Below are 22,387 nucleotides of genomic sequence, written 5' to 3' on the forward strand. Positions count from 1 at the left end.
AGATGTTGGAGCAGTAGTTTCTATCGAGACTCTGTGAAGAGTGATAGAATAGTAAAGTCCTTACTCAAGGCATCTGTTTCTTTAAATATAAATAAAATGTTAGTCAATTCATAGACCTAGTCAGTTCCTGATTGTGTGGCCTTAGAAAGAAAAGACACTCTTTCTGAGCCAACATTTCTTCAGTTATTATTTGAAAGGTGGAACTTACTAAATTATTTAAGTCTGATCCGTTGCTAGTAATATAATTAACAGTTGACAGCATTTCCATCTTGAGTATTATTAAGAGATATCTTGGAAAGAAAATGCAAATAAATGAAGAAAGGGATAACAAAAGGGCAATTCTGAAGACTCATACTTTTGTTTGTGGAGATAGTTGGGTAGTGTTATGTTTGGTCATAATGAGTGTACTTCTCAATTCTTTCCGTGTATGAGCCATGGTTAGTTGCTAAAGAATGACTTTCCCACAGAAAGCAAAACCTTGGCAGAGAGAGTTTCAAATGCTCCTTCTTAGATTTATGTTTCTTCATGTGTTCCTACTTTTAATATAATTTTTATCCTATTTATTCTGTTTATTTATTTACACATCACTTGGGCAGTGATTTTTCTCCAGAAATGCATGTGTTTTTGATGCTGCAACCCATTAGATATTTGCCATTGTTTTCCTACAAACTATAACAGATTTTTTCCCTTTCAATTTCCCTGCTAATATCAATTTCTAAAGTGTTTCGTGTGCATTCAAATGCTGTAGATCTTTCATTAGATTATAAAAGAATTGCTGTTGACTACATACAATGATAGTAACTGTATTTCACTTCCCAGGTACTCCAAGAGAGGAAAAGACTTCCTTGTGATTTTATAGTTTATCTGAAAACATAATGTATACAAAAGTGTGGATTAAGTGCCAACAGCTTTCTTTGGTTTTATTTATGACTAGAACAGCTGTAATATTTCATTATTGTAAGGAAGACAATACATCATGTTAGTTCCTTACATAGTTTTGCTGTGCCTCAGTTAAAATCCAAGATCCACTATTTATTTGTTTCTCAATTTCCTCATCAGTAAACGTGGATAAAAATAATACTCATATGGTTGTTGTGCGCATTAAAAAAATTAATGCAAGTAAAGCCTTTAGAATATTGCCTGGCATGTAGTAAGTACTCCAAATATGTTAAATACTTTTATTCTGAAGTCCCATAATATTTTCTGTGCCTTTCAAAATGCGTGGATATTTCTGCTTTCTATTTTAATTATTTGTGTAAAGATTATATCATCTTTACTAAATCCCAAATAGGGAAGTTTCAATATCTGATTCATGTCTTCCACACAGTTTGTATCTACCACCATAATAATCTGTAATTTATCAAGTATGCAATAAACACTTGTGTATAGAAGAAGGGAGGCGTTTTAATGAGTGTTCGTAAGCTTTATTTAGTTGGGAAAATTGATAACTTTGAAATTCCCTATGGCTTGGTTCTGAAATAAAATAATCATTTTGGTAAAAGATGTAATACAAGCTGTAGAGATTCAATTAGCCCTTGGAAAGCATGGCTATTTTCATAAAGTGTGAATGTTGCCTGAGAATGGAAATTTTAAAAACAGGAACTCAGCTGAAAGTTAAGATTATAAAAGAGAAACAGGACTGAGAGAAAATTAATCAAATCACAGTTCTTTGTCATCAACATATTACCTACTTGGTACAGACAGGTACCTACTACCTACTTGGTACACTCAGGATAGAGCATGGCAAAGGAACATTCAATTCCGACTGTTCTCCCCGTGGTTAGATAACATGAAAGAAAAAAGAAAAGAAAGATACAAATTTTGCAAGTAAGATTGTATGAGAATCTTTGCATAAAATACTAAAAAGAAGACGAGACTTACTATGGATTTGCTATGTGGCTGTGGGGAGCTGGTTCTCCCTTCCTCATATGTTAGGGTAAACTCTTTTTTTTTTTTTTTTTTTTTTTTTTTGCGCGGTACGTGGGCCTCTCACTGTTGCGGCCGCTCCCGTTGCGGAGCACAGGCTCCGGACGCGCAGGCTCAGTGGCCATGGCTCCTGGGCCCAGCCGCTCCGCGGCATGTGGGATCTTCCCGGACCGGGGCACGAACCCGTGTCCCTTGCATCAGCAGGCGGACTCTCAACCACTGTGCCACCAGGGAAGCCCGGTGAAACACATTTACACATTTTTTAAAGTGCTTTTAGACAAGAAAATCTGTTAGGTTCTTTACAAACCTAATAAACTTTAATTATAATCATTGTGTTTTCTTTCAATGGAGATGGACTGCTTTTAAATTATTTTCAATTATTGCATAACCATTAGACTATGTGGACAAGCAAGTAAAGGCACTTGCTAGATGTTTAAAAGAAAAAGCTTAGATTCTATTATTTGTGCATGACAAGGGACAATGTTCATGAGTTAGAATTATAAGGACTTTGCCATAAATTTCCATATTGCTTGAAGACATTGCTTGGTGGCTAAGAAGTTTTTTAAGGAGTTCATTAGCTTGAAAAAAAATGTTTTTGACTAATTCAAATGGATCTAAAAGTGTGATACCCTGCGATTACTAAATGTTCAGCTGGCAACATCCTAGCCCAGAATTCACACTCTGGTCAAAAAAGGTGAAGGACTAGGAGTTAAAGCTTTTACGTGTGTCTTTCCTTTTCTTTAAATATGTATTTTCTTTGTATTGCTTAGTTAGGTTGCTGATAGTCAAAGAATTAGCTAATGTCTTTTTATTTGAGGTAGAATAAAAAAGTTATTTTAATTTTTTTCAACAAGGTAGAAGCAGCATCATTTCTCTTCTATTGAAGCTGCACTTACAAAGTCAATTTCCCAAATTCAAAGGTGAAGGCATGCAAGAATAGAAAACAAAGTTTGTTAGTCCACAGATATGAGATACCTTAAAAAAATAAAATAAAATCGCTGTAGGACTTTCCAACCTGCTCTGCTTCATTTTAGATTCTAGAGCCATCATTAAGAAAAACACGCTTTTTCTTTTATCTGTGCCCCATATTGGTATTCATTCTCCTCTAAGCAATTGTGAGCAATCAGGTCCCCCAACTGAAACCCTTTTGAAATTTCTGGGTCTTCAGTCTCTTTGTAAATATGCTAAGTTATTCTCCATCCTCCCTGCCACCAATGAGCAGACTCAATCGAGATAATATGCAGAGTGTTATTCCCCTAGTATTTACGCCTCTCCAAAAAGGGAGAATTATTTTCAAGTGAAGAAACCTAAGGTAAAGGTGAAGGGGGTGAAGAATCACCCAGTGATTGTGTAGCCCATCAAGACGTGCTGCCCTAGCCCAATTCTCATTTTGATTTATTTAAGTTTGGAAATAACAGTATTAAATTAGCAAAGACAAGCAATAAACAAAACCCTGGAGATGAATTAGCCATTGTCTCTGGTCCATTAATCTCCTCTTCAATTCTAGAGAATTGTGGCTCACCCGGACCTGAAGATCAAATAAAATGCCTAATTGGGAAAATCCTAAACAAGTGTGTCCTGGGGAGCTTGAATTTATTTGTCACCCGCTCAAACAACTGTGTTGTTTATATAAGTCTTTAAAACCCTGATACTTTTCCTCTACTATATCTTAATCCCTGGTTCTTTATGCTCAGGAGGGCAATTTAGAGTTGTTTTCAATTAACTAGAATGGAGAGGGGCACTTATTCCAAAAACAGATAGCTGTGTTGTGAGTATTTTGCCAAACATACTGAGTGGTTTAGAGCTAAGTATCAGTTTTGGGACATGCTTTGGAATCTCCTTGAAGGTAATATCTGCACTTTGGTGCTTTTAATGTCAGTAATAAATGTTTGAATATAGTCACAATTAAGGACATAGTATAGCAAGGAAGGTTGAGGTGTTAAGGCTAAACCCAAATGTGAAGTAAAGAGCTGAGATAATTATCTAGAACAGCAATCCCTATCAGGCAATACTTTCATTTTTAAAACGCAGATAATATGCAGATAATTGAGGTCAAACTTTTTATTTAATTAGAATGAAAATCAGTGTGCTGAATCTTGTTCACACGGGGTGGGGCAATAATTTTCACAGCCTAAAAACACACAGATACTTTATGTTGTATAGAAAAAGCCAAAGAGCAGGAAACTGTAAATCAACTAACTGGCAGCGAAATGACTACACACACTATTAATATTTACTCTGTCTCAACTATAGTTTAAATGCAGAACTTAACAATGCATAGTATTTTATAAGAATTATGTCATTTAATCCTCAGGGTGAATCAGAAGCAGGTTAATATTATTAGCTCTGTTATCCAGAGTAACAAACGGTGCTTCTAGACGTTAGAGATTCACTCAGGACTGGTCAAATGGTAGGACCAGAATTTGCTCTCAAATCCGTTTGTTTCTGAACAAACGGATGCTTTTAGTACTAAACTGCATGGCTGTTATCACCAAAGCCGCAGAGTTACTAACTGGGTTTGCTGAAGGGATTCATTAAATTGAGTAGAAGTTAAAAAGTATTACTGAGCCTAGGTGAAACAGAGGTGAGTTTAGATTTGGGGGATATATGAAGGAATCCTCTAGTTAGCAATGTCTGTGCAACAATAAAAACACACTTGTTTTTACTCTATGTTTGCTAAACTGATTAGTTTTAGGACATTTACACAGCATTGTGTTCCTCCAGTCCATCTCCCTATTTAAGCGTGTTAGTATCCTTTGCCTTCAGCTGCAGTTATTATTACTGGAGCAAGCTATTAATGTGCTCAGGAAGGTAGCATAGGGATCAAGTCAACTTGTGTGTTAAGTTGACCTCAGTCCTCTATTATTGATCGGCTGTACATTAACTTGTTTTAAAGAAATACTCATTGGGGCAGAACAGACTGTATTAAGATGAAGACTGGTGTAGGATATGGGGGTTATGTGTAGGGGTTGTGTATATGTATACATTGCCTGATAATTTAGGCATAACAGTTTTTAATATTGTTGCTATACAGGCACATCTATAGCTATTTGAGTGGACAATTACATATCAAACGGATTATTTAAAATTTCAATTTGTAATAACTGCATAGCTACTTTAAAAGTACTGTTTACTTATGTTTCTCATCACAAGAAAAAAAATTTGTAACTATGTGGTGATGGATGTTACCGTGGTGATCATTTCATGATATATACAAATAGTAAATCATTATGTTGTACACCTAAAGCCAACATAACATTATATGTAGGTTATATCTCAATTTTAAAAGTACTGTTTAGTTAACAAGGAGCTTTTAGGTACAGAGTTTTACTTGATTCTCAGAATAGCCTTGTGGGTTATATACTCTTATTGTTCCTACTTAACAAATGAAGAAATAAAGACACACAGGTTAAATAAACAATAAAATAGCTACTTAAAAATAAATTCTGAGTAAGGGAACAAAACATTGGGATGAAAGGGATTATCAGAATGTTCAAGTAGGACATTTGATAATTTTGAAATTATCAAAACTGGGTAGGTTTGAAGCAGGCAAATCTTTGTATTTTCAATTCTAAGTAGGTGAAAAATAGAGAAAGGCAGCAATCTTGATAAAGGTCAAAAATTATACTGACAGCCATGTTGAAACTGGTAGAAAACTTTTGTCGAGTAAACATTTCTAGGGATGATTTATGCAAAGAGTTTGAAGTATTCAGAGTTAATTTTTTTTTTTTGAGTGGGAATCTTAATTACAGTATCCAACCTTGGAAGTGATAAACATTTTGACTCCAAATATTTACTTGTTCATACATTATGAATTAATTATATATCAGTGAGCAATTGATACCTGGAAACTATATCTGTGGTCAACGACTTTAAATTTAAGATCTCGTTCTCTCTTTCTGTCTCTCACTTCAAATAACATACTCTGCACATGTGTTAATTAATGGTAGAGTTGTCTTTATCTGATATTAGAAGACCAGTAAAGTTACTGTTCTGACCATGTCTGTAGCAACATAGGCAGTTCAGACAGATGATAGACTGATGATATAGCCTTGTATGTACAGAATTATAGCTTGATTTTGCTCCTGTTTTCACCTGGTTGTTTTAGCATTGTGTAGCTGCCATCTGCCTTTTAGGAAGTATTCTATAAGGGAAGCAATATTAATCTCCTTGCCTATTAATTCATTTTAATAAAAATGTAGTAAGATTAACAAAAATGTATTGATTACTTCCTATGTACCAGACACTACTAGAATCTAGGGATAGAAATGTGAGCAAAAATGGACATAGTCTGTGTTCTCATGAAATTTACAGTGAAGTATAGAAGACAGACATTAATCAAATAATGTAAAATAAATAACTGTGAAAGTTACTTTACTAAGTGCTACCAAACGTATTCTGTACTATGAGAACACAGGATTGGGAAAACTAAAATAGTGTGGAGGGCTTGGAAAGGTTTCCTTGGGAAAGTTACAATTGAATGAAGGATGAGTCGGAGTTAGGTGGAAAGGAAAGGGCATCTGAACCATAGATACAGCACGTTCAAAAGCCCTTCTCAGGAAGAAGCATGGCGTGTGAAACGACTGGGGAGCACAAAGCAAGGAAAGGGTGATGGAAGATGAAGCTGCAAGGATGGCTACGTGTCCAACTCTGTAGGAATTTGGTTTATTAATCCCAAATGGCCATTCATACATACATTCAACACATTGACTTTTTTTTTTTTTGGCAGCACCCTGGGATGGGACCTACGCCCCCTGCAGTGGAAGCATGGAGTCTTAACATATATCTACAAATACACACACACACACACACACACACACACACACACACACACACACTCCCCGACTAGTACACTAGGTTATTGGAAATATGGGACACATACCTATTTGGATACTTAGTTAAAAACTAGTAACAAGGATATAAGAATATAGCATGGTGATATGAGATTAAGACAAATAAGTGGGTAGACAAATCACTGGAAGAGTTATGAGAATAAGAGAGTGCCTAGGTAGACTTAAGCAGCGGGTAGGACTTGAATTGTGCAGGGAGGGCAGAGGGAGATAAATAGTCCAGGTAAGGCAGGGGCAGCGGTGCAGAGGGAGAAATAAGTGTGGAATGATTGCAAGGCAATGAGTACACCATCCTGAATGAAGCAGAAGATTTTGGTAATAAACACTCACACCTGGCATCCATCCCGGAGTCAAGAGGTGATCAGAATCCAGAGCTCTCTTGTTCTGTGTTGCACAGAAGGAAGACATTGTGTGTGTGAAATCGGGGTGTGTGGCAACCTCACAGGAAAGGCGTTATGAATTATTCAGAAAGAGAAAATTAAATAATGAGTCCTGTAAGATGGTCTAGTTCTATGTGATGGTCTGGTTCTATGTGGATTTTTTTCACCTCACAGGGGTATACAGAATAAGATGAGTAGAGCAAAAAGAGAGTGAAATAACCAATCAGCCAAACATAGCCAGAGAAATAGTTCTGGGACTCACAGCGTGTGCACCTGACGCGAGAGGGGCTCCTGAAGGAGGGATAACGCAAGATTTCCACCTGGGAGAGGGAGCCCTGTTGCCAGAGTCTTTGACTGCTCTTTCTGCGACTAGGCTAATCTTTTGCGTTGTTTCTTTCTTGCTCTCAGGAAAAGAACTTGGAGAGAATTCTACTGTAGTTAATGTCCAGGAAAAGTTATTTCTTTTATGTGCACTGTGGTGCTTGCTGCCATAAAGGCAGTGATTTAGCCAACTCTGAAGTAGCTGTTCTGATTTGTCACTCAGTGGGCTCAGTTTACAGAGGCGAAGAACTGAGCTGTCCCTCATGGGGAGGTGGAGAGCGCATTTCCTACTGGCTGCTATAGGCAGGAGTTCATTTGTTCCAGGGGTTCCAAGTGCTCTAAACAACAGGTTAGAGAGTTTATACAAGTGGCATTTAACTCTCGGCATTAATTAAAAGTGGCGTGCTGCATCATTTGGGCAAGTATGGGTAGAACTGAGGTGTAGATAGTTCTGGAGAGCAAGCCGTGAAAATCTTTCTAAAACTTTTCACGTGTTTATGATGTAAAAGTTTATTTTCGTGACACTGATATAATTTGGAAGCAAAAGAAATAGCATCTCTTAAAATAATTGAGTAGCATCTTGCATTCAGTTGCTGAGGAGGTAAGAGGAAGTAGTGAGTGTTTACCATTATTCTGCTTAGTCAAAATGTATATTAAATTCATAAAATATACAGGCACCAGGTTCAGCAGTCTACCTGCCTTACTTTATTGTTACCTTACAACAACAGTGTATTTATTCTTCAATGAATTTTACTGAGCACTTACTTTATGTCGGTTGCTGGGAACAGCTAGGGACAAAAAGAGAGATGAAATTCCTGCTCTCTTGGATGTTACATTCCAGTCACTTAGACAATAATCAAAGGTAGAATGTAAGTTCTACAAAGGCAGGGGTTTGTGGGCTTTTCTTTTTAATCTACTTTTAAGGCTACATCAACTATAACAGTACCGGACACATATATATACTCAATGATATTTGTTAAATGATTGAAAGGTGAGAAGAGTGAAAATTAGAGAGATTGCGTTGCTTGTTCATGGACCTCTATGCCTATAAAATACACATGCCTTCTAGATATTATTTCTTTTCTTAATATTCTGCTGATACATTTGTCTCCAAATGAGGAAAATTGTAGTTTAATGGCTCAAGCCTTTCCCCATATGTTCACTTGCCTGAATTTTGAGATTTTTTTTTTGTTAATTTTGTTACTTTGGGTATCACTATCTTACATTTCCATTGAAACCATCCCTTTGAGCTGGTTAAGAAAATTCTAACATCAAAAACAATTTCTGAAGCACTGTCTATGTAACACACATTCTTTTAGGTGTAGGAGATAGAAAAAGTAAACAGTCAAAACAGAGCCCTTGCCTCTGCTAGAATAGGGGAGATAGGAAAAAAAAAACCAGGAAAAATGGATAAATATATATAATAAATGACATATTAACAAGTTTGATGAAGCAAACAAAACAGGGAAATGTGATAGCGAGACAAGAGGAAGCTGATGGTCAGGGAGGACCTCTCTGAAGTGGTAACATTTGAATTGAGATGAGACTTGAATGATGAAAAAGAGCCAGCTATGAAAGGACATTTTGGAGAAATGTCAGAAGAAGGAACAGTGAGGGAAAGGAAAGAGCTTCACTTTTAAGCTGACAGAAATATTGCCATTTTGGAAGGGGCACAGTTGGTATATGTAGGTAAACCGAACTACCCAGATAGATGAGAAAGCAATCTGGATTTTATTTTAATTGAAATTGGAAGGCTTTACATGGCTCCGTGTTGGTGAGTGAAAAATCACTCTGGCTGCCATTAGGATGGATAGAGAGTGTCACAATTGCCATCAGGATGACAACCCGTTAGAAGGTTGTTTTAGTAATTTCAGGCAAGAGTTAGTGGTAGAAATAAAGAGATACAGTCAGAGAAGAGTTATATTTTGAAGATACATTAGGCAGAATTATTGGTGGGTTGGATATAAATAGGGTGTGAAGAAAGTAATCAAAGATGACTCTAGGTTTGTGGCTGAGTAACAGGTTGGGAGCTGATTCAGTAACAATGAAGACTTGAGAATGGGATGGTATATACCCATGAGCAAAAAGAATCAATAGTTCTGTTTGACTATTTTAAGTTTTCAATGACAATAATGCCAAATGAAGATTTATATTGCAAATTTATATTGCAAAGTAAGGAATAAGCATTGGATTTATGGAGATGATATGATACGAATATGGAAGCAGAAGTGATTTTAGAGAGAAAAATTTCAAAGTCCTCAATGTAGAGACTGAATGAGATCACTTTGAGGGAGGGTATAGATTATAGATGGAGGTAGCGAGCGCAGAAAAAGGAGTCCGTCAATGTTTCAGTGTTTACGACAGGCACAAAGTCAAGGATCCAGAAACAGAAACTGGGGGTGTCCTGACAAACCAGTTATGAAAGGAAACTATTACAATAAAAAAGAGTGGCATTAGAAAATGTCAGCAGGATTTTTCAATTTTAACAGAAGGAAAAATACGTAGAACTATCAGGTAGGTTAAGGTAATTAGTAAAGAAAAAAATGAAGTATTGGATAGATTTTCTGTATGAGATTTATGGCTAGGTCATTTGTTGCCTAGGAGTCAGTTATAGAATTATGCTAGATTAGAGGAGAGAGTGTAAAATAGTCACGATAAAGAGTGAGAACTACCCAGGATATATTATAGGACTGAAACCGGAGGGAAGAGGGCAGGGCACAACCTTTAAGAGAATGACATAGCCATGGGACATGACAAAAACTGGTTAGAACCAACTAGGTCCAAGATGGCAGAAGATTTGACTGCTGGTGTACCTTGAGCCTTATTATACGCTCATTGTAACACATCAGCATGCTAAATGACACACTCATCAGTGCCATGATAGTTCTGAGGCTAACCAGAAAAGGCCAAAAAGTGGGCGGTAGCTCAGTTCTGGGAAATCCCTGCCCCTTCCCCCAAATAGTTGGAATAATCCTCCTATGCATTAGCCGATAAAATTACCCAGCCCATAGAAACTAACCACACCGTATTTTGGCACCTGTCACCTTCTGAGATGGCCCATACTCTGTGGAGTGTGTTTCTCTCTAAATAAATCCACTTCTTACCTATCACTTTGTCTCTCACTGAATTCTTTCTGCTATGAGACATCAAGAACCTGAGCTTCATTAAGTCTTGAGACTGGGTGTGTGATCTCAGTTAAAAGACTGTGGGTTCAGCAAAGGAAACCATAAACAAGACAAAAAGACAACCCTCAGAATGGGAGAAATATTTGCAAATGAAGCAAGTGACAAAGGACTAATCTCCAAAATATACAAGCAGCTCATGCAGCTCAATATCAAAAAAAACCAAACAACCCAATCCAAAAATAGGCAGAAGACCTAAATAGACATTTCTCCAAAGAAGATATACAGATGGCCAACAAACACATGAAAGGATGCTCAACATCACTAATCATTAGAGAAATGCAAATTAAAACTACAATGAGGTATCACCTCACACCAGTCAGAATGGCCATCATCAAAAAATCTACAAACAATAAATCCTGGAGAGGGTGTGGAGAAAAGGGAACCCTCTTGCACTCTTGGTGGGAATGTAAATTGACACAGCCGCTATGGAGAACAATATGGAGGTTCCTTAAAAATTAAAAATAGAACTACCATATGACCCAGCAATCCCACTACTGGGCATATACCCTGAGAAAACCACAATTCAAAGAGTCATGTACCACAATGTTCACTGCAGCACTATTGACAATAGCCAGGACATGGAAGCAACCTAAGTGTCCATCAACAGATGAATGGATAAAGAAGATGTGGCACATATATACAATGGAATATTACTCAGCCATAAAAAGAAACGAAATTGAATTATTTGTAGTGAGGTGGATGGACCTAGAGTCTGTCATACAGAGTGAAGTAAGTCAGAAGGAGCAAAACAAATACTGTATGCTAACACATATGTATGGAATCTAAGAAAAAAAAATGGTTCTGAAGAACCTAGGGGCAGGACAGGAATAAAGATGCAGACGTAGAGAATGGACTTGAGGACACGGGGAGGGGGAAGGGTAAGCTGGGAGAAAGTGAGAGAGTGGCATGGACATATATACACTACCAAATGTAAAATAGATAGCTAGTGGGAAGCAGCCACATAGCACAGGGAGATCAGCTCAGTGCTTTGTGACCACCTAGAGGGGTGGGATAGGGAGGGTGGGAGGGAGACACAAGAGGGAAGGGATATGGGGATATATGTATATGCATAGCTGATTCACTTTGTTATACAGTAGAAACTAACACAACAATGTAAAGCAATTATACTCCAATAAAGATGTTAAAAGACCGTGGGTTCAAGTCCCAATCTGGGTTATACGATTTCAGGACAATGAAAGTTCGGATGTCCATTTGAGTTTTTCAGTCATAAATTTGAAGGAAGACCTATCAGAATAATTTGTTTTCGATTTCCTAAGGCTATATTCAGTATCTTGAGCACAGTAATAGATTTTTATAATTTAATCTGAGTTGGGGATTTTCTAGGTATATACAATGGAGGGAAATAAGGGTTGAGTTGGTTAAGCGTGCCTTGTGAAAGAGTGGATAAAACGCTAGACCTTGGAGCCAGTATAGATAGGAGAGAAGTATAAATAAGAATAGGTTGTTGGATAGTGAAGAAGTGGATTCTACTTCTCACAAAAGGAGATCATTTCTGGACTAGGAATACTAGTGTAAGTGATCTGAAAGGAGAGGAGGGTAATGGAGTATTGGAAACCCATACCCATACTTGTAACTGATGTGTGTTATTGGTGAATCCTAGGTCTAGTGTCTGCTCATGTGAGTGGCACGGTAAGGATGAACTGAAGAAAAGGATCAGTGGAGATAAGGATGTCAAGGAAGTTGGAATTCAGGGTGTTGTGATTTTGACAGGAGTCATGGAGGAAAGGAAGGTAGTGAGAGAGCTGCTGAATGAATCAGGAATTATGTTGCAGGGCTTAATACAAGGAAGAGAAACTGGTAGTTTCAAGAAAGAGAAAACCTAGGAGAGGTAGAGGGTTGTCAAAACATGACACATATGTCAGAGAAAACAAAATTATTGAAGGCTGAGGAGAGAAATAGTTTGAAAGTGACAATGGTGGATAACTACCCAAGACAGTCCTACTTTATGCCTATTATCTTTTTTTTTTTTTTTTTTTTTTTTGCAGTACGTGGGGCTCTCAGTGTTGTGGCCTCTCCCGTTGCGGAGCACATGCTCCGGACATGCAGGCTCAGCGGCCATGGCTCACGGGCCCAGCCGCTCCGCGGCATGTGGGATCTTCCCGGACCGGGGCACGAACCCGTGTCCCCTGCATCGGCAGGCAGACTCTCAACCACTGTGCCACCAGGGAAGCCCATATGCCTATTATCTTGGTATGATTTTTAGTACCTCTCTTTATTTTTAAAAATGTTCTAATTTTAAATGGTCACCTAATAAAAAGATATTCCTCTTATCTCTCTGAACTACGTGACGTATGGATAAGGAAAAAAACCCACCTTTACCTAAAGGGTATGTAAGGTCCCTCTACTCAGGGGACAGTCACATTTCTGTCAAAACCAGAAGGTAAAGAAACTATTTAGAGAACAGGTTGAGAATATAGGCACCCTTACTGTTAATATCTTCAGAGCTTCAAAAACATAGCCAAGAGCCTTGGGAGCTGGAGAATAAATGGCTGGTGAGGTCATATTAGGGGGTGCATAGAACAGGGTGAAGGGGATCTTTGAGGTTTGGATTCTTGATGGTGAGTGGTCAGAGAAGAAGATAATTGAACACCTCAGGGTGGTGGCTGGTTTCATGCAAAAATGTAGACTTTTTGGCAAGTAGGATTATTCAGTGATTAGAGACAGTGAATATGTTGGTGGCTCATCATGCTTTTGGAAAGGGGCTACTTCAGAGGAACAATGGATAGAGACCTAAATTCTGTTACTTTGAGTCACACCATAGCACGGAGCTAAACCCCATCACTGAATTATCCTCTGATTTATTCATTCATTGATTCATTTATTCAATAAATAACCAGTTATGGATTGCTATGTTGAATCATGGCAATATATATTCCTAGATAGAGTAAATTCTTCAAGAGTATGATCAAGAGGTGAAACCTTACCATAAGAAAAATTAAAAGATAAATATCATAAAACATTATTTCATATTGTTAATATCATTATGTTAATGGATGCCATTTATTGAATGCCTACTGTAGCCTAGGACTGTCTAAACAATAAATCCCTATTCATTTAATCCTGTCAACAATGTCATAGAGTAGACATTTATTATCCATCTTTTACAAATGAGGGGTTAGGAAGTAATTTGCTCAGTGTCACTCAGTTTGACACACACTCGAAACACAAAGTGCTCTGTTCAAAAAGGTGGGCTGTTTCTATTAGAGAATATCAGGGAAGGTCTTTAGTAGATAATGGCCTTTGAGTTAGGCCTTGGAATACAGATATATTTGGAATGGGAAAGGGGCAACAACCAAAGATCAAGGTGATTTTCAGGGGGCATTTATATGAAACAATAAAATAATTAATTGGGCTGGATGTAAGAGGGTGAAAAGCATGAGTGAGAATAAGACAAACACATATTAAGGCCAAAATGCACGTCAATATATGCATTTAACATAAAAATCCCTTCTAGGAAATAAGAAAAATGAAGTAATTCATGAACTGTTTAGCAACATAGCATTTTTAGAAATCCTAATCTATGTTTGTTTATTTTTTTCCCTCAGCTGCTATTTCTACCCTTTTCCATTCCCTGCTTTCAAGCAGTTGGCTCTGTTTCTGATTTCAAAATTGTAAGTCCTAGAGTAGTGTAGAGAAATAGTTTGGGGAATGGATAATGTGTTTCATTCAGTTATGAAAGGACAGTAACTTTTCCTGGACAAAGAATAAATGCCTCCCAAGCTGTGTGGAGGAAAGTAGGAGAGACAAGGAGAAGGAGGCATGCACGTGGGACTGACAGCCATGTCGGGGACATGCCATGATGCCAAAGACGAAATGCTATCACTGTCAGAGGGTCCATGGGCACACTGTTCTGGCAGAGGATCGGGGCAGCCTAAAGGGGAGAGTCAAATGTGGCCAAACGAATAAAGAAATACTAGATAGCGAGGGAACATGTGGACCTAAAAGGTTACGTTGGCTTTGAGGTTGGCCCCTGTGACATAGCATGGGGTGAAAAAGGACTCAAGATGTATGTGCCTTCTGAATACCCTCTGCAAGCCCAAGTAGCTTAAATAGGGGCCTTGGACAGAGGCAGTGAGGAGGGAAGGAGGGGATGAACCTCAAGAAAGACTGGTATTCAAGTTACTTACATGCCTAGCGTGATGGGCAGGGGGCTTGAACATAAATTAAGCTATGGAAAATAAAGCTATAGAAAATAAAGATCTATTTCTTAAACATCTGAATTTGTGAACTGATTCATATCAACGGTTTCTAATTTTTCAGGCTGTATTAGTTAGGGTAGGCTAGTATATGATGTGGCAAGAAATAAACCCAGAAATCTCAGTGGCTTAACATAATAAACATATAATTTTCTCTCCGATTAGACTGGGATGTGGCTGAGCAGCCCTTCTCCCTCTTGTAGTCACACCACTAGAAACATGCAAAGCGGGAGCTTCCCTCTTTCCTTGCTACTGAAGGGAAGAAGTCAATGGGGAAAGCACACTAGTTCTTAATTGCTCCAGCCTGGAAGCCTCGTACATCATTTCCTTTCATCTACCCTTATCCTGCACTAGTTGTGTGACCTCCAACTAACAGTGAGAGGGGCTAGGGACAGTGAGAAATACGGTGGAGCATGGATACTTGGTCAATCATCTATTACCCACAGACCCATGCAGTTAAACAAAGGAGACATTCTATTTTACCTGCTGCGTTGCAAATACTTCACTTCTTCCAGGGAAGTGCTATTTTCCTTGCTGGGTCAGGGCTTTGTGAATCTATGATTCTTGCTTTCTGAACTCACAGAATGTCCCCCAAAGTCCATTTGTATGTTCCAGGCAAGGTTTCCGTTCCCTTTCCTCTCCTCTTTCTGCCCCTCCTCCTCTAGAAAAGTTACAAGACTAATGAAACCGGGTTTATTGTGTGATTTGAAGAAAATCCTCATCAACTGCATTTCAAAATTGGTATTAAAATTTAAAATCCAGAGCCCTTTAATAGTTGTCCCAGCAATTTAATGGCATGTTGTTTTTAGTCTGTCATTTGGACTAACAACTGAATTGAGTTGCAGCAAATCATCAGTTTGATTTCTACGAATTTCTTACTACTACTACAAAATATCTTTGCATTTAATGTACTAGTATGGCATAAAGGCATCATTTAGGATTATTTCCTGAGGAGTAAAGAAAGGACCATTTCAGAGCCTGTAAAGCATAAGATATTCTTTTGGTCTGCAATTTATTTTCATACTCTGCAGATATACTCTGTAAAAACAGAAGCACACATAAGATTGTCAGAGTTTCCCTTAATGCTGGATTCTCTCTCTGTCCTGAGAATTCCATCTTGTTAAACTTATCTGACATTGGGTTAAAACTCTCACCAAACAATGCGTTATACCTGAGGAAACAGGATTTCATTTGGATCTAATAAAAGTTTAGTTTAGTTTTGTTCTTTTTAAAAGCAAATGTCCTATGATGCCTCATCACAGAGTTAGGTGTTTTTTTTAGGCTGCATTGGGTCTTTGTTGCTGCATGTGGGCTTTCTCTAGTTGCAGCGAGCGGGGGGGTGGGGGGGGCTACTCTTCATTGTCATGCACGGGCTTCTCATTGCGGTAGCTTCTCTTGCTGCTGAGCATAGGCTCTAGGCACGTGGGCTTCAGTAGTTGCAGTGCGCAGGCTCAGTAGTTGCGGCGTGTGGGCTCTAGCACACAGGCTCAGTAGTTGTGGCGCACGGGCTCAGTAGTTGTGGCTTGTGGGCTCTAGCGCGCAGGCTCAGTAGATGTGGCACACGGGCTTAGTAGTTGCGGTGCACGGGCTTAGTTGCTCCGCGGCATGTGGGATTTTCCGAGACCAGGGATTGAACCCGTGTCCCGTGCATTGGCAGGGAGACTCTTAACCAGTGCACCACCAGGGAAGTCCCAAAAGTTAAGTTTTAACTGATTTGTCAGTGACTCTATTCAGTGACCCTTACTAGTATATTTCTTTTAATCTTACAGTATAGGCTCTTACTGCAGCATACAATATAGGAAGAATATTGTATTAATTTGTTGATTTGATAGTGAAATTCTTCCTCGTGATGCAAATGTATGTAAATGAGCATCTAAATTCTGCTCTGAACATTCTGCTATTTCAGAATTCAGTTATAAAAAGGAATGAGAGTGAGAGTGAGAGAGAGAGGAGAATTAAAAAAAAGAAGAACAAGAAAAGAGGGAAAGACCATAGATTGCTACAATCTTTTTTTCTTCACTTAAAAAACAGCGCAAGTTATTACCCTACTCTTGGTTTAAAAAAATCTTTAGGTTAACGCTACTAAATGATTGTCATTCATATCAGAGAATTTGGCATATAGGTTTGGATGGTTTATTGTGCTGTGTACTACTGATAAATCTACAAACACAGCAACTGTCACTATCTCTCTCAAATTCAAATTAATTTTCCATATGCTGAGTGTCTTTTAAAAAAAATATTTGGCTAGTACAAGTTTTACCTGGTTAAATTGAACTTGTTTGAATATTAAGTATTTTAGGAAACAGAAGGAACAAGGTATTTATAAGGGTACCTTGGGATATCAGCTTAAATTTCTTTGGATCATAAGCATCATTGTTTGGCAACACAAATTATTACCCCTTTGTACAGTGATTAGGTATTGAAGAGTTGAAGAATGGATTTTAAGTGGAGCGATGCTTAAAACTGGCATATTGGCCCAAGTTGTTTTATTCTTTTACCACTTACATATGCCAGTAAGCTTAGTTGCTTTGATATTTTTCAGTATTGAATTTATGCAAGGAGTAAGATATATAGAAATGATTTTCCTTCAGATCAGTTTGCCATCTGATCAATAGTTTATGTTACTTGGTTGAGATTTCCCATTAAAAAGATGCTCATCTACTGCCTGGCTTGCTCTAACATTCTTAACAGAATTCTTTCGGCTTGTGAATGGTCTACTAAACCTTCTTATCCCTGTGGACTACACTTTTTAAATTGTTCATCATTTAAGCAGCTCCATTCATTGATGTGATAGTTCAGTCCTTTTTTTTTTTAGTTAATTTTTTTATTGAAGTATAGTTGATTTACAATGTTGTGTTTGTTAGTTTCAGGTGTACAGCACAGTGATTCAGTTATAAATATAAATATTCTTTTTTAGATTCTTTTCCATATAGATCATTATAAAATATTGAGTATTCTTCCATATGCTATACAGTTGGTCCTTGTTGGTTATCTATTTTATATATAGTAGTGTGTATATGTTAATTCTGAACTCCTAATTTATCCCTCCCCTCCCACTTTCCCCTTTTGCAACGTAAGTTTGTTTTCGATGTCTGTGGGTCTATTTCTGTTTTGTAAATAAGCTCATTTGTATCATTTTTTTTAGATTCCACATATACGTGATATATTTGTCTTTGTCTGGCTTACTTCACTTGGTATGATAATCTCTAGGTCCATCCATGTTGCTGCAAATGGAATTATTTAATTCTTTTTTATGGCTGAGTAATATTCTATAGTATATATATACATATCATATTTTCTTTACCCATTCATCTGTTGATGGACATTTAGGTTGTTTCCATGCCTTGGCTATTGTAAGTAGTTCAGCCTTTCTTCTTTGAGATTATTTATTGGAGGATTATCTTTGCTAAACCTGTCTTATTGTAGAAGAATTTTAGAAATTCTGTTATGATTTTTTTCATTCAGTTTAATATTGCCACATTTTAAAGAAAATGAATGGGCTGAAATAACAGGTTTATATTTCTGCTGTCTACTGGCATCCATCACAATGTTTGAAACGTATTGAACTTTTTTTTTTTTGCTCTGTAGATAACACCCTGAAGCTCCAACTTTGTGGTGGGTCAATTAAACTCCATGAAATATGGTCAGTACCCTGTAAGTATCTCCCTTCATATATAACTGCCAAGTTATTGATATTTTACATGTTCTTACTAGATAGCTTTCTATCTGACTGTATTGTAGTTTTCAATATGTATTTTATGATTGATTACTTTAAATCATGTATTTTAGACTGAGATATCAAAGTTCATTAATGGGGCCAATGGCATCAGTTTAGCCTTTATCTAATTTTTGTTATTCTGTTAAGATTCTGTGGTTTGGTTTGACTCTTCTAACTTAAGTGTTCTTATTTATTTCTGTCAAGGTCTGCATTTCTCTGAATTGTGAAACTTTTGAATCATGTTTCAATACCACCTATACATCTTCAAACCTCAAATCAAGTTTCCTTTACGGGGAATTCCCCGACAGTCCAGTGGTTAGGACTCTGCTCTTTCACTGCTGAATGCCTGGTTCAATCCCTGGTCTGGTAACAAAGATCTCACAAGCTGGGCAGCACAGGCAAAAAAAAAAAAAAAAAAAAAAAGTTTGCTTTATGGGACTATTTTGCTGTTAAGATGAAGAAAACAAGAAAAGAAAAGAAAGTTTTTTGAAAAAGAAAAAAAAATGTATCTAAAACTTCCAAATTAGATTCAGAGATTTGTTTATCCTTTAATTTATAATAATGAATAACAAAAAAGTATGCATTTGGTATCTGTAAATGGTTCACTTTATCACTATTGAATGAATTCCTTTAACATTTCTGAATCTGATTTTTGAAAAGGTAAATCCAGAGGCTTGTATCTCTTAAGTATTTTCAAATAGCAAAGAGTGTTGTTGTTGTTATTGTTTATTAGTAAGCATAATATATGGAAAGATCAAAGGCATGGGAGAAAGACTTGACTTTAAATTTTAACTCCATAATCTACCATGTTAAAATCTTAAAATACTATCTCCTTTGAGTCTTAGATTCCCAAAATCTACTTAGGAATAATAACAATAATATCTATTTATCAGGGTTATTGAGAGGTTTAAATTAGAAAATATATGGGAGCTCAATTATTATTAAATTTTTCTTCCACTCTTCTCTAACCTATTCCTGCTTCACTTTCAAATCTGTTTCATGTAATAATTTGTATTTAATTTCTTAGCTACAGACCAGAAGTTTCAGTGGTATGCTGGTAAATTTTAACAACTAGTTCTTTAGAGGAAAAAAAGCCCTGATTTGTAGTGTTTATTAATTTCTGTGGTATAAATACTCCCACCATGGCCAATTAGAAGCTACCAACGTGATGTCACTGAAGGAAGAGTTAAGAGAAACAAACAATGCCCTCTAGCAGGCTGGTGGGAGTGGGCTTCCGCACACCACTAACTCTTAGGACGTAGGGCTGAATTCTTCTGTGTCTTCTGCATAGTCCCCTCAATGGTAAATGGAAAGAGGGGAGATGAAAAAGAATCAGTTTGACAAGTGAGAGATTAAGCATAAATAATAAAGAGGCAGTCTCTTGATGGATTATTTACAGGTTCCAAGAGTAATATGGTAGAAAAACCTGAAAATTTTCACTGCAAGTTCTAACTTCTTCACTGCCTCTCATCTGGTCTTTCTTCTATGCTGATCTAGGTGCTGATTATTTGGTTTTAATAATGAAAAAACCAAAACCAGTAGCTTCTTTTCCCTGTCCTTACGGTGTTGGCACTCCAATGGAAGGGAGACTTTAAAGACTTAAAAAAAAAAAAAAAAAAAAAAAAAAGGCATAATTACAAACTATGATGTGTGTTACGGTGGAAGTGAACTGAGTGCTAAGGCAGGAAACAGCAGGTTGATGACTAGTTAAAGCAGTAAATGGAACTTCTGAAGACTTCTTTTGGGAGGTTTAAAATTATGAACTCAATTTCTTTAATAGTGAAGGGCTATTCGAATTATCTATTTCATCTTGGGTGAATTTTGGTAGTTTGTATTTTCCGAGAAATTAGTCCATTTTGTCTGTTCCTAAAACAAACAAAGCCAGGGAGTCAGTAAACTTGAGGTCAAGAGGAAAAGCATTCATTTCTTTTTTTTTTTTTAACATCTTTATTAGGGTGTAATTGCTTTACAATGGTGTGTTAGTTTCTGCTTTATAAAAAAGTGAATCAGTTATACATATACATCTGTTCCCATATCTCTTCCCTCTTGCGTCTCCCTCCCTCCCACCCTCCCTATCCCACCCCTCCAGGCGGTCACAAAGCACCAAGCTGATCTCCCTGTGCTATGCGGCTGCTTCCCACTAGCAATCTACCTTACGTTTGGTAGTGTATATATGTCCATGCCTCTCTCTCGCTTTGTAACACCTTACCCTTCCCCCATCCCATATCCTCAAGTCCGTTCTCCAGTAGGTCTGTGTCTTTATTCCTGTCTTACCCCTAGGTTCTTCATGACATTTTTTTCCTCTTAAATTCCATATATATGTGTTAGCATACAGTATTTGTCTTTCTCTTTCTGACTCACTTCACTCTCTATAACAGACTCTAGGTCTATCCACCTCATTACAAAGAGCTCAATTTCGTTTCTTTTCATGGCTGAGTAATATTCCATTGTATATATGTGCCACATCTTCTTTATCCATTCATCCGATGATGGGCACTTAGGTTGTTTCCATATCCGGGCTATTGTAAATAGAGCTGCAGTGAACATTTTGGTACATGACTCTTTTTGAATTATGGTTTTCTCAGCGTATATGCCCAGTAGTGGGATTGCTGGGTCATATGGTAGTTCTATTTGTAGTTTTTTAAGGAACTTCCATACTGTTCTCCATAGTGGCAGTAACAATTCACATTCCCACCAGCAGTGCAGGAGTGTTCCCTTTTCTCCACACCCTCTGCAGCATTTATTGTTTTTAGATTTTTTTGATGATGGCCATTCTGACTGGTGTGAGATGATATCTCATTGTAGTTTTGATTTGCATTTCTCTAATGATTAATGATGTTGAGCATTCATTCATGGGTTTGTTGGCAGTCTGTATATCTTCTTTGGAGAAATGTCTATTTAGGTCTTCTGCCCATTTTTGGATTGGGTTGTTTGATTTTTTGTTATTGAGCTGCATGAGCTGCTTGTAAATTTTGGAAATTAATCCTTTGTCAGTTGCTTCATTTGCAAATATTTTCTCCCATTCTGAGGGTTGTCTTTTGGTCTTGTTTATGGTTTCCTTTGCAGTGCAACAGCTTTTAAGTTTCATTAGGTCCCATTTGTTTATTTTTGTTTTTATTTCCATTTCTCTAGGAGGTGGGTCAAAAAGGGTCTTGCTGTGACTTATGTCATAGAGTGCCCTGCCTATGTTTTCCTCTAAGAGTTGGATAGTTTCTGGCCTTATATTTAGGTCTTTAATCCATTTTGAGCTTATTTTTGTGTATGGTGTTAGGGAGTGATCTAATCTCATACTTTTACATGTACCTGTCCAGTTTTCCCAGCACCACTTTTGAAGAGGCTGTCCTTTCTCCACTGTACATTCCTGCCTCCTTTATCAAAGATAAGGTGACCCTATGTGCGTGGGTTTATATCTGGGCTTTCTATCCTGTTCCATCGATCCATCTGTTTTTGTGCCAGTACCATACTGTCTTGATTACTGTAGCTTTGTAGTATAGTCTGAAGTCAGGGAGCCTGATTCCTCCAGCTCCGTTTTTCTTTCTCAAGATTGCTTTGGCTATTTGGGGTCTTTTGTGTTTCCATACAAATTGTGCAATTTTTTGTTCTAGTTCTGTGAAAAATGCCAGTGGTAGTTTGATAGGGATTGCATTGAATCTGTAGATTGCGTTGGGTAGTAGAGTCATTTTCACAATGTTGATTCTTCCAATCCAAGAACATGGTATATCTCTCCATCTATTTGTATCATCTTTAATTTCTTTCATCAGTGTCTTATAATTTTCTGCATACAGGTCTT

At 37.4% G+C, this 22,387-nt stretch overlaps 1 long non-coding RNA gene across 1 annotated transcript in view; it reads left to right on the forward strand.

Annotated features, from left to right (window-relative positions):
• Positions 1 to 22,387, forward strand: part of LOC141278886 (uncharacterized) — a 49,557-nt gene that overhangs the window by 16,426 nt on the left and 10,744 nt on the right. The window contains exon 2 of the long non-coding RNA XR_012332285.1: positions 18,468 to 18,533. This is a non-coding gene — a long non-coding RNA (uncharacterized lncRNA). The remainder of the gene's footprint in view (positions 1 to 18,467; positions 18,534 to 22,387) is intronic.

This window comes from Tursiops truncatus, chromosome 6, assembly GCF_011762595.2.
Source record: "Tursiops truncatus isolate mTurTru1 chromosome 6, mTurTru1.mat.Y, whole genome shotgun sequence".
NCBI classification, from domain to species: domain Eukaryota; kingdom Metazoa; phylum Chordata; class Mammalia; order Artiodactyla; family Delphinidae; genus Tursiops; species Tursiops truncatus.